The 14,121-nt window shown below is 40.5% G+C and overlaps 1 non-coding gene across 1 annotated transcript; it reads left to right on the top strand.

The window, feature by feature from the left end:
- Positions 1 to 1,633: 1,633 nt before the first annotated feature.
- On the top strand, positions 1,634 to 1,740 carry LOC147925280 (small nucleolar RNA R71). Its single transcript, XR_015585605.1, has one exon. It is a non-coding gene; the product is annotated as a small nucleolar RNA R71 (small nucleolar RNA).
- The last annotated feature ends 12,381 nt before the right edge of the window (positions 1,741 to 14,121 follow it).

The following is a 14,121-nucleotide window of genomic DNA, read 5'->3' as shown; positions in this document are numbered from 1 at the left end:
AGGTCCTTCTGATTAATTCTCAAAAATCCATTTCAGCAGAGTAACTCCAAAGAACTGTTGATGTCTTCTTAGCGACACCAATCTCTCCCAAACTCCCTTCATCGTGGGACAGTCACGCAACACATGGATAATGGACTCGAAATCACCTTTACAAACTTGACAAACTGCAGAATCACACAAATGTCGTCTTGCACGCTCCATATTGGGTTTGAAGTCAGTATGCCCAAGCTTCTGTGTTATGGAGTAGGGCATTACACTGATAGATGCTCCTAGGTCACACAAGCATTTGTTGAAATGCAAGTAGCTAAAAGAGCAAGTCAGATCAAAAGGACCAGGGTCTTCAAGTTTGGTTGGGATGATGGCTCCCTCAGACTCTTCAAGATCCTTCTTATCCTGACTCTGAGCCTTCTGCTGAGATATCTCAAGTAGCATGCCTTGGTAGAGAGGGTATGGAGCATACTGTTCCAAAGCAGGTCCTCTCTCTTCTTCTTTGTACTGAATGATTACCTCTTCTTTTAAAGTGCTCAATTCCTTCTTTTCAATTATTTCCCTGAGTTCCTTCAGTTTTTGTTCCTCGAAACGCTCTGGGAATGGTAAAGGAGGTTTGTAAGCAGGAGGGGTGTACCTAACAGGTTTAAAAGCTTCATCGGGATCAGCTCGTTCAGTCACTCGAGCATGTACTCGATCGTGTGCTATGTCGAGTACACGGTCGAGTGAGACTCCGGTTTCTGTTTTCTGTGTAAAACCTTCACTTGGAGCTCTGTCCTGTGACAAATCCTCCCCAGCTTGAACTTCACTGTCCTCAGTGACAGCTTCCTCATAGTAATAAATTGCTTTAGCTGTGAACTCCCTTGCATTTTGAACAGCCTTTCTAGGTAGTTGGTTTGCCTTAGGAGCTGATGTAGAGGCAATGTTGCTCTCCATGAACTTGATTTTGGAATTCAAACTCTCAAACTTAATATTCAGACCATTGTAAGCAGAATCCAGCCTCTGTTGGAACTCAGCTAACTTATTTGATGTCTCAAGCTGCCCAGTTGCTTGTCCAAGTAGCATCTGCTGCATCATAGCTCTTAAATATGTTTCCTGGCTCTGGTTAGTCTAAAACCCTAGTGGGGGACACATTGGAGCTTGGAAACTTTGGTTTTGCTGCTTGGGTACATAATTGTTATGTTGTTGGGGCTGTTGAGCTGGATAGACTTGGTCTTGTGGGTTTGCCACATTAGTACTTCTGTAAGACAGATTGTTGTTCTTGAACTGGTTGTAAGGCTTGAAACCACCTTGGTTCTATACATAGCACAGCTCAGCCATGTTAGTCTCCCCAGCTTGAACTGTTGTGTCTTCGTCAGCAAGAAAGTGAATGTTAGTCTGTTGACTAAGAAGAATCTTGTCTAACTTGTCATGCACAGTCTTCAAATCTTTCTTGTACTTCTCATCCTGGGCAGGTTCAACAAATCTTTCAGTCCTATCATAGTCTTCATTATAGTTCCCCTCTGATTGGGCCATGTTTTCTACCAGTTCCCATCGTTCATCCACATGTTTGTTGAGGAAGTTCCCATTTGATGCAGTGTCCAGCAACATTCTAATCTTTCGTAGTACTCCTCTGTACAGTGTGCTAAGTAGGGACTCATTACTAAACCCATGATGAGGATATTGGGTTTGGTAGCCTTTGAATCTTTCCCATGCTTCACAGAAAGTCTCATTATTCTTCTGGGAAAAACCTGATATCTCATTCCTCAGTCTAGCAGTCCTTGCATTAGAGAAGAACTTGGCCAGGAAGCCTTTTTACAACCATCCCAGGTTGTTATTGCTCTTGTTGGTAAAGTCTTCTCCCACAAATGAGCTTTGTCTCCAAGTGAGAATGGGAAAAGTCTAAGCTTGAAGATGTCTTCACTTACTCCATTAATCTTGGTCATGCCACATAGCCTATCAAACTCATCAAGATGGTCTAAGGGATCCTCCATAGGCAGACCATGGAACTTGTTTGACTGTATCATAGTAATCAACCCACTTTTTATCTCAAAATTATTATTTGCTACTGCAGGTGGGACAATTCCAGCCCTCTCTGTGTGTGTGTGTGTTTGGAGCATCACCAGCCCCAATCTGTCTTTGTCCCTGCATAGGTGGATCCATGATCAGCTGTTGTTCCTGTTCCTGAATGATTCTTGTTTTCTGTTGCCTTACATCCCTTGGTAAACGATTGATGTGGTCAATGTATCTCTCAAGATTCTTGTTTCCTTTCGACCTGGTTTGCATGTACTGACTCGATCTCCCACTCGAACTGACAGACGGTCGAGCACAGGCTCGAGTTGAGGGTCGAACTGACTGAAACTAGAGGACTGACTGAATCTGGCTTGGTGACTCAATCTACCACTCGTTCGTGCAGACGGTTGAGTGCAGAGTCGAGTTGGTACCTGAAACACAAAACAACCAAGCAGATGAAGATTCAAGTCAGTAATGATCAATTGTAACAATAGAACTTAATCTTAAACTTGTGTAAATCCAGACTGCCACAAACAACTAGTCAAATGGCAACGACGCCAAATTAAAACATGTTATTTTGTATGGGTGATGTATGAAGGTGGAATGCAAGAGGTTTCAATTACTCTTATGTTGTTGTAGTATAAGAGATGTCAATCCATATTGAGTATGATGCAAGCAGTCTAGATGTGAACACTTATTTAACTTAAGCCAAATATGAAATGGTTTTGATGTAACAGTTGTTGACAGAAATGTAAATGCAGAATACAAAACACTAAGATAATAGACTAAATGCAAGGTAATAACTGAAACTAAGATATGTAATGAAATAAGAGTGAAACTAAAAAGATGCAGAACATAAAGTAAGAACTTGGAAGTTGACTCGAGCAAGCACTCGATCGTATGCTCGATCGAGTACAGGGTCGAGTGGGAAGTTATGAAGAACATAAATCAAACTTAACAATCAAACAGAGCAAATCTAAATTGATCAAATGAAAAGCGGATAACAGTGATCAAATAAAAGAAATCAATAACACAGAAGGTCCTAGGGATGGATTCATGGGCTGGCCTTGATCTATACTAATCTAAACTAATCAACAGTGAGCTATCTCTAGACAATGACCCTCTAATACTTGTTAATCCATTCTCATGGCAATAACAATCAAGCTTAGATGCTCCTAGATCTAGTTCTCACTAGTTATTGCACATAAAAGCAGGCTTATAGATCCAGATCATCACATGTCAAAGATCACCCTGTGCAACCAATCTCTTGGGACAAGCATGATAATCTCCAGAATTAGTATTATCCAGAAGCTTAAACATTGGTATGATGTTAAGCAACCTAGGATCTCTTCTTACCCTCTCAGATATAAGAACAGCATAGAGCAAGCCTAATCTAGAAGAGATATTTAAACAAACAAGCTTGATCAATCTAAACTACCATAACTCTCATCCAGCCTAATCCATCCCTAAGATCCTAACACACTACTCAGATGAACAACTCATGATGAACAAAATCATAAACCCAGAAATCAATGAAACTTGCATGATTAGAAAGATAAGATGGAGATCTACAACTTTGTTCAAATAAATAATCTTAGATTCTCAATACTCAAAGAGTTATAGAAGCAACAAAGTATGAAAATCTAGAGAAAAAGCTTAAAAGTGGCTGATGAATGTAAAGTTAAAAGCTAAAATCCCAAAAAGGGTAAATACTAGGTTTTCTGATATTTTCTCTCTGAAAAGTGGCTTGTCAGCGGCCAGAGAGTACAAGGGGTATATATAGAAAAGTAGGGAAACCCTAAAAAGGCTACATGACAAAATAGGGAGGCGGCTCGGTTGACTCGACCATGTGCTCGGTCGATTACATGGTCGAGTCAGGTCTTCTTCTGCTCCTCTCAGTCGGTCGAGTCCCTCTTAGCACACGGTCGAGTGTGGTGGTCGAGTGGACTTCTGGGCCTTGATTCTCCTCTGCTCTAGCTCCTTTGTCTGCTTCTCTTGATGGCTTCACTTTCCCTCAATACTTATCCATGCTTCATTGGGTCCTAAATCACCTGTTTATGCAAGAAACAATGCAATGCAATGCAAATCTACTCTAATGCATAAACAGCCCTAAAACTACTCAATGATGACCTAACAAGCTAGTGAATCATGCAAAATGTGTAAATAAACTAAGGTAAAATAAGGTAAAATATGTGAACATCAACTCTCATGGCAATAACAATCAAGCTTAGATACTCTTAGACCTAGCTCTCACTAGCTATTACATATAAAAGCATGCATTAAAACCCAGATCATTATTGTCAAAAATCAAACAAAACATCTAATCTCTTAGCATGCTTCATGATAATCTCCAGCATTAGCCTTATCTAGCAACTTAAACATTGATGTGATGCTAAGAAGCATGAGATCTATCCTCACCCTCTAAGTATAAGGATAGCATAGAGCATATCTAATCCAGAAGAGATGTATAACAATAAAGCTTGATCAACTAAACACCCATAACCTTTACCCAGCCTAATCTATCCTTAAGATCCTAAGCCACTACGCACAATCACTAAACATGATGAACAAAATCATCAACCCAGAAATCAATGAAACTTGCATGATTAGAAAGATGAGATAAAGATCTACAATAGTGAAGAAGAAATCAAACTCAAATTCTTAATACTTAGAAAGTTATGAAACCAACAAGTATCAAAAGATTTCATGAGATGGTACAAAAGTGGCTAATGATCTAAGCAAAAAGTAGACAATCCCAAAAGGGTAAATACTAGGTTTTTGTGGCTACAAGATATTATTTCTGACTCCCTCTGACTTTTGGGCGGCCATGAGGTACAAGTGACTTATATAGAAAAGTGGGGAAGCCCTAAATCTGCTAGCAGATAAAATAGGGAGGCAACTCGGTCAAATCGACCATGTGCTCGGTCGAGTGCCTGGTCGAGTGACCTCTCTTCTGCTTCTTCCATCAGGTCGGGCCTTTCTCCGCACACGGTCGAGTGTTTGGTCGAGTGGGCGGTCGAGTGGGCTTGCGGACCTTGATTCTTCAGCTCTAGCTTCCTTGTTTTCTTCACTTGATAGCTCCAATCCTCTTCAGCATTCTTTGCATGCTCCTTAGGATCCAAAATCACTTGTTTATGCAAGAAACTATGCAAATGCAATGCAAATCTACTCTAATGCATAAACAGTCCTAAAGCTACTCAATAATGGCAAAACTAGATAGTAAATCGTGCAAAAGATGTGAATATACTATGGTAAAACAAGGTGAAATATATGAACATGAACACCCCCAAACTTTGTCTTTGCTTGCCCTCAAGCAAATAAAAAAGACATAAGTAGGAGAGTGAGGTTTGAAAGTGGGATCTCAGCTCCTAAAGCTTGCTAATAAACTAGCTAGAATCAATGTTCAAGTTACTAGTACTGTGATGCAAGTTGAATGAGCTGTACTTAAAGATTTTAGACAATCCTATCTCAACCTTTACTGATTTAAGCCTTGGATATCCACATGCATTAAAATCAACCATTTTCTTTAACATTCATTAAATAAGAACATGAATCAACTTATACAATGCTTTAAACTCATTCGGCTTGGTAATAAAGGTTTTAGAGACAATGTTGATCTCTCATTAGAGTGGGGTTTATCAATATCAAGGTTCTCTCATAAAAAATGGATTGAGCTTTAGAAGAAGACTAAAGGTAAGAACACTTAGACACATACAAGAACAAAACCTTGTCTACCCAAAGGTACCCAAAGTGTTTATCCTATCATTCTAATCCCAAAATGTCCTAGTCCTACCCTTTAACTTCATCTCTTCTCTTTTGCCATTTTTCTCTTTTGTATTTCAGCCTTAGGAGAGGTTTCTTATTTAAATCATCTAGTGGAATGGGGTTTCTTTCTTATTTGCTATGGTTCCCTTTTCTTCTCATTTCTTAAGACATACAAGCTTTTTACTAGACTCTTCTTTTCTTTCTTCTTTCTTTGATCAGAACCATCCTTAACAATTTCATACTTCCCATTCTTTCACTAGAGCTTATATTTACTTAAACACATTCCTCTCCTAAACACTCTACCCTTTTCTTTCTCTTTTTTCTCTTTTCTTTTCTTTTTCAAACCAACCAAGTCTCAAACCCATAATTTAAACCACCTAGTCCTATCTAGTTTGAAAATTGCAAACTAGAACTACACAAGGCTTTACTCTTGTCAGTTCAAACTAACACTTTCTACCAAGCTCAATCCCAAAAAAGCCTTACTCAAACAAGAACAAACATGGCTTGAAAGAAGGTTTGGTTAAGGGTATTGGAAACTGATCTTAATGATTAAATCAGCTACTTGGATCAACAAGAATGGTAAAAAGGAGAAAGATGATCCAAATATGTATATGGTATCCATGAGTTTAAAGCAATGCACAATTTGATAATTAAAAGTCAATATTAGGTTCTTATAAGTAGGAAATGGTATCAAATCACAACATGCTTCAATTTAGACCAAATGCAACGCTGCAATTCAAGGCTTGGTTCAACCTTATGTTTCTAGCTACTCAATTAGCATCAAAGTACTATTAACTCGGGCTTTGATCCTAGTTTAGTGAATTTAAGCAAGCTAACAAGGTTAAACTCATCATAGATCCCTAAAGCAAAAACTTAACTGTCCTATATGAAACATTCTAAACAAAATCCTAATGTGCAATCCAAACTACATGAACACTCTTTTTTTCTAAAGATTTTTGTGAAAAAATTTCAAATTTTTTTTTGGATTTTCTATGCCATAGATGAAATGCAAGTTCTAATATGATTATGCTCAAAATTTGAAATAAGAAAACAGAAAACAATGTCAAATACTATCTCAAACCCTCCCCCAAACTTAAATTACACAGTTCCTTGTGTAAGAAAAATTTGTAAGAGGATTCAAGACTCAAAATAAAATAAAATTAGAGATGCAATGGTATTTACAATGAAATGGTGATGTTGGTACCTTAGGAATTGTGGAAGAAGTTGTCCATATCCTCATTCGTGCTTTCGAATGTGTAATTGGGGTCGTGTTGCTGACTTGGAGGTGGGGAAGGAGGCAACTCGACTATAGCCATCGACTGGTACTCTGTCGAGTGCTCGGTCGAGTAGGATGGTAGAGTTGGTTGCCGAGCTGGTGGTTGGGGAGAAAATTGTTGTCCTTGCTGCTGGTAGATTGCTCCAATAGGGCTGGATCGATGAAGTATTGGGGAGGGATGGGAGGGTAAGTTTGGCCATAGGGATAGCTTGGATAACCTGCTGGAGCTGGGAAACCATAAGGAGGTCTGGGCATGTACTCGACCGAGGGCACTTGAGGTGCTCGGTCGAGTGGGCGCTCGAGTGAACCGGTCGAGTGCCTCAGAAACTGTTGTTCTGGGCGACTTGAACCTCTCCTTCTTTGAATTGACTCATGCATTGAAGCTCTAGCTTGTTCCACTGGGTTTTCGGCTCTAGACAATACTCTAGTTGAGCTACTCCTCCTCAAAGGACTAGATGGTGCTGGTGAAGAACTCCCATTCTTCAATTCAGCAATCTCCTTCTTTAAGCCTTTGTTTGCTTCTCTTGATGGCTTCACTTTCCCATGCCACTTGTTCCACTTTTGTAGAAGTGTCAACCTCTTGCTAGTCTCCCTCACTCCTCTACTATCTCTTGGACTTGGCTCATAATCTTCAAAATAAAATTGCTCTTCCCCATCAGCCATCTTCACATCTCCATCTTGATCTTCTCCTATTTGGGTTGTCCCAATAACAAAAGCTCAGCATCTGGCCAAAAATCAATGTTTAGCCCTTCACTAATGGTGGTGAGAGATTAATTAGGTAGAACCAGCTGAGTCTTCCTTAGTGTTAGATGCTCAAAGTTTAAAAGGTGCTTCCCATGGTGCATCTCCTTAGCTAGAATGAGAGTGGAGGTGAGGTCGTTGATGTCAATCCATCTTGGCTTGGCATGCTCTCCCTTTAGTGGTACCTTGGCAGCTAATAGCATTGGAGTGATGATGCCTACAATGGTTAGAACTCCAATTGATCCTTTCTTGTGCAGCTTAGCTTGCTCACCCAGCTTCTATAGTAGATCAATTGGTCAATGAGGACCATAGCAAGATCAGTCTCCACACTACTCCCAAGGATAATGGTCTCATTCCTTGCTTGAGGGATTATGTCATTGAGTGCTACATCAATCATCTTGAGCTCTCCCTCATTCACATTACCAGTCTCCTTTCTAGCAAAGAAAGTGTTTGCTAACGCTTTGTGGAAGTACCTTAGGACTGGGCTCCTTATCTTTGAGCTTTTGGACTTGGAGGATGAGTATATGTTGCTATCTCCAATTGTTTCCCAAATAGAAAAGAGTTCTTCCCTTGGTATAACCATATTCCTTTCACTACCAACTTCAAATCCAAAGTTATTGGCTATCTTCTTGAATGGAAGCTCATATCTCCTTCTCTTGATGTTGAAGTCACAACACCCAGCTCCAAATTCTTTATCCATCCTTAGGTAGAAGTGCATCTTGATGGTGGCTAAGAACTCACAACTTTCTTCTTTATATTTTTCCATGCACAATCCCATGAACTTTCTTAGATTGCACTTCTCAAATAGATACTCTACATCTTCAGCAATCCCCAGCTTCTCCATGGTCTCCTTGTGTGGGAATCTTGTTCCTTGGAAGTTCATCCTCATGAAAGCTTCATAGAGCTGTTTTGGGGTTAACCCACAAGATTCTTCTTCTTCTTCCCTTCTTCTTTCTCTTCTTCACTTTCACTCTCTTCTTCTTGTTCTTCAACTGTTGGCCTCTTCCCTTTTGTTTTGTTCTTCCTCATGTATTCTTGAAGAGTGAACTCCATCTCTTCTTCACTCTCAATTCGCTCAGGATCCTCCTCAATGGGTTGATTTTTCTTACTCGGCACTTCACTCGACCGCCTACTCGAACCAGCACTCGGTCGTTTGGCTGCTCAAGTAGTTGGGCGAGTACTTCCACCAGCTTGTCTTCTTGATGCAAGTTGTGCATCACTTTGTTCCAAGGAGTGATCATCGGCTTGTTGAGATGATCTTGTGGACCTTGAAGACATTTTGAAAGAAAGAACTGAAAGAGATAGACTCAAAGCTCAAAGCTCAAGACCAAGACTCAAACCACTTTTATTAGTCCAGTCTTTCTTAAACCCATTTACACTCTCATAAAATGGCATGCCCAACACAAACATAAAAGAAAAGAAATCAAAAATACAAGGAAAATTAAACATATGTACAATGATACCTTAGGGACTTCCTCCCTAGTGAGCTTGTTTAAAGTCACTAAGCTTGACTTTTGTTGCCTTTTCAGGCTTGGTTTGGACACTACGGAGGTGATGAAATCCCCCTGGTACCAGTTGATCAATGTGGTGTTCTTCCTTGATCACTACCTCCTTAACACTTGAACTATGTTTCTTCTTAATATTGAGTCTTGGTCTTGCCTTCTTGAAAGGCCTTTTGTTGAGTTGCACTTGAAGGTCCTTCACTAAACCAGTCAACTCTTGAACTGAACCCTTGATCTTTTCAACTGATTCCTCATGAGAAGAGAGCTTAGCCTTTGAAGTTTTCACTTCACTTGAGATCTCATGATCTCTTTTGTCCTTAAGAACAAAAGGCTGACTTCTAGATGGCAAATTGGTTGGGTTGTTGATATCCAATTTCATGATCAAACCCTCAGCTATGTTCAAGGTTATCAACCCCTCCTTAACATGATTTACAGCTCCAACAGTGGCTAGGAATGGTCTTCCTGGGATGATAGGGTCGTCCAGCTCCTTGTCCATATCTATAATGAGGAAATCAGAGGGAATTCTGGCCTTGCCCATCTTGATTGGGAAATTTTCCATCTTACCAATCACATCCTTATGTGATCCATCAGCTAGACACAACTAGAGGTTATTGTGCTTGAAGTTAGTATGCCAAAGCTTTTGTGCAATAGAGTAGGGCATTACACTAATAGATGCCCCTAGGTCACACAGGCATTTGTTGAAATGCAAGTAGCTGAAAGAGCAAGGCAAATCAAATGGACCTGGGTCTTCATGTTTGGTTGGAATGATGGCTCCCTCAATCTCCTCAAGATCCTTCTTATCCTGATTATGAGCCATTTGCTATGATATCTCAAGTATCATGCCTTGGTAGAGAGGATATGGAGCATACTGTTACAAAGCAGGTAGTGCAGCGGTATATTAAGGAAACGAGTAGTCAAGCTAATCAATTGAAAAGAAGAACCAATTCAATGAAGAGACGAGATGCTCGTGCTAAGAACTTGATGACTTGTGGAACAAGAAACAAGCTACGAAGACTTTAAAGGGAGAATAATTCTTCGATGTTATTAAAATATCAAAAGCTGCCTCTTACAAAAGACATAGCAATCCTATATATACTTCCTATGATAACTAGGGTATCATGCTAAGAATTAAAATAAGGAAAACTCTAAGATAAGAAGCCATGACAAGCTGAACTGTTCGATCTCTACCCACATGACCTTCACCATGAAGTTCTTTAATCACTTGAAACCGGAGACGACATTCAGGAAGACATAACTTATTCCCTCGAAACAAAAAGCCATCAAACAGAAAATACTCCGAACTCACGCCAGAATGAATGTCACGCCACATTTTACCAAAGAATGCATTTGTCGAATACAACTCAGGCAAAATAGATAAACCCGGAACAGACACATGTAGAGTGGCTAAGAGAGCATGACAATGACTAAGAGCATCAGCAACTTTGTTTAAAGTTCCCGCCTTATGATTGATAACAAACGTAAATTGTTGTAAATAGGCAAACCAAGATGCGTGTCGAGCCGAAACTTTTTCTTCAGAACCCATATGTTTTAAAAGCATCATGGTCCGTAAAGAGAACAAACTCCTTGTGAAAGAGATAATGCCGCCAATGTTTAACCGCTTGAACCACCGCATATAACTCAACATCATAAGTGTTGTACCAACCACGAGCACCCGCAATTTTCTCGCTAAAGAAAGCAATGGGCTTGCCATGTTGACTCAAAACAGCGCCTATACCAGTCTTCGAGGCATCATAATGAACTTCAAAAGGAACCGTAAAATTTGGCAAGGCTAAAACCGGAGCTGAAGTAAGCTTAGACTTAATAATAGTAAAAGCTTGCTCAGCATCGGCAGACCACTTGAACTGTGCTTGCTTAAGACATTCGGTGATGGGGGACATGATACTGCTAAAATGAGCAACAAATCTCAGGTAAAATGATGCCAAACCATGAAAACTACGAACGTCGGAGACTGAACGCGGAGTCGGCCAAGAACGGATTGCATCCACTTTTGCTGGATCCACCGATAAACCATGAGTAGAGACAACATAGCCAAGGAACAGAACTTGATCCACGCCAAAAGTACACTTCTTTGATGCTGCATAAAACTTATCACGGCGGAGAACCAACAAGACATCACGCAAGTGCGAGATATGATCATCAAGAGAAGAGCTGAAGATCAAAATATCATCAAAATAAACAACCACAAACTTGCCTATAAAAGGACGAAGAGCTTGATTCATGATGCGTATAAATGTACTCGGAGCATTAGATAAACCAAACGGCATAACAAGCCACTCAAACAGGCCTTTAAGTGTTTTAAAGGCGGTTTTCCACTCATCTCCTGGCCGTATGCGAATTTGATGATAACCGCTCTTTAGATCCAGCTTGGTAAAAATATAAGCATTGCCGATTTGATCCAACAAATCATCTAAACATGGGATCGGAAAGCGATAGCGGATTGTTATCTTGTTGATCGCACGACTGTCCACACACATACGCCACGTCCCATCTTTCTTAGGAATCAACAAAGCCGGAACAGCGCAAGGGCTAAGACTTTCACGTACATGTCCCTTAGCTAATAGATCTTCAACCTGTTTACGTAACTCATCATGTTCCATAGGACTCATTCGGTAATGGGGACGGTTTGGAAGTGACGCATTAGGTACCAAATCAATACAATGTTGTATATCGCGAAGTGGAGGTAACTTTGTGGGAAGATCAGCTGGGAAAACATCACAAAATTCAGCAAGAAGCGTCTTAAACGCTGGAGGAATGGTACTTGGAGGTAAGCTTGTTAAAGCCATTGGCAATAAAGCAAACACCACATCAGCAGATTGTAATTCAGTTAGCATTTGTTACTTTGACAAGAAGAGTACCAGATTTGGTGCAGAAGTCACGGGTTGTGGAGGGGCAAGTTCCAAACTGGACACGACGGGAGCCGACGCATCTTGAGTAGGCAGAAACGTGATACGTATTCATACTGAGAAGTATAAATATTGGCAAAACCATCATGAGAAGTGCGTCGTTCATACTGCCAAGGACGACCCAATAAGAGATGACATGCATCCATCGGAATAACATCACAACAAACCAAATCTTTGTAACTAGTGCCCAAAAAGAACGGTACACGACAACGCCGAGAGATACGTAACTCTGTATTCGAATTAAGCCAAACTAATTTGTAAGTTGCAGGGTGAGGCTCAGCAAACAACGCTAATTTAGAAACAGCTTCCTTAGAGATGACGTTCGTACAACTCCCTGAATCGATAATAAAACGACAAACCTTGCTGCGAATGGTACAAGAAGAACGAAATATGTTAGTTCGAAGCCAAGATTCATCAATTACTTGAGGTGCAAGAAAATTACGACGAATCACTAATGACACCCCTGTATCGCCAGCCACATGATCATCACAAATAAGAGCTTCACTATCATCCTTGCAATCATCATAAATAGGCTCCTCGTCTCCATACAACCCACGTCGACCAGCTTTAGGACAGTTAGACTGTCAGTGTCCAGGTTCGCCACAATTAAAACACTTCGAGGGTGAGGGTCGTGTGTTTGACGGTTGAGAAACTCCTTCGTCCATCAAACGTGGCTGACTCCCCTGATCAGAAACAGAATCAACGGTTCTTGGTAAGTCAGACTGATTCCGAGAACGAGAACCCGACGAGGACCAAGGCGAAGTAACTCCATACATGGACTGCTCGATAAGTAGTGCACGCTGATGTGCTTCAGAGATAGACGACGGGCTAAACTGGAGCAATGTATTTTGAAGCTGTTGTCGTAAACCTCCAATGAAGCGTGAGATTAGTTGATCCTCTGTTTCAAGAAATTTTTTCTCGTTAATAAGGCGAGAAAGTCCGTTGCATAGTCGTCAACAGAACGAGACCCCTGCCTCAAATTTTGAAGACGTGTGTAGATCGTCCTTGAGTAGTTAAACGGAAGAAACGCTTTGCGCATTGATGTTCATATATTTTACCCTGTTTTCCCTTAACATATTCACACCTTTTGCATTCTTTGCTATCCTTTTTGACCATTATTGCATAGTTTTAGGATTGTTCTTGCATTAGAGTGTAGTTGCATTGCATTTGCATCTTTTCTTGCATAAACAGGTGATTTTGGAGCCTAAGGAGCATGTAAGCAATGATGAGGAGAAGTGAAGCAATCATGAGGAGAAAGCAAAGGAGTTAAGGCTGGAGAACCAAGGTCCGGAGTCCCACTCGACTGCCCACTCGACCAGACACTCGACCGTGTGCTGAGAGTGACTCGACCGAGTGGAAGGAGCACAAGAAAACCCAACTCGACCGGTCACTCGACCGAGCACCGGGTCGAGTTGGCCGAGCCGCCTGGCTATTTTGTCTTTTAGCATTTTTAGGGCTTCCCCTCCTTTTTCCTATTTAAGGACCTTGTACCATGCAGCCACAAGAGAGCAGCTTTTTAGATATTCTCAAACCTAGTATTTTACCCTTTTTGAGATTTATGCTTTTTGCATTTTTATTTTCTTAGATCTTGTACCTCTTTTGAAGGAGAAAACACAAGATTCTTCATACTTGTTTGTTTCATAACTTTCAAAGTATCAAGAATTCGAGTTTGATTCCTTCTCCAATATTGTAGATCTTTGTTTTATCTTTCTAATCATGGAAGTTTCGTGTTTTTCTGGGTTTATGACTTTGCTGTTCATTATGTGTGATTGTGAGTAGTTTCCTTAGCTCTTAGGGATGGTTTAGGCTGGATGGATGTTGTGGTTATTTGATTTGGTCAAGCTTGATTGTTGTAGATCTCTTCTAGGCTAGATGTTCTTAATGCTGATCCTATAACTGAGAGGGTAGGGTTTGATCTCAAGCTTCTTAGCAT

The sequence above is a fragment of the Camelina sativa genome, chromosome 16, assembly GCF_030686135.1.
Source record: "Camelina sativa cultivar CO46 ecotype springtype chromosome 16, ASM3068613v1".
NCBI lineage: Eukaryota > Viridiplantae > Streptophyta > Magnoliopsida > Brassicales > Brassicaceae > Camelina > Camelina sativa.
Note: the sequence above shows the minus strand (reverse complement) of the source record. Positions and strands in the feature narration are given on the sequence as shown.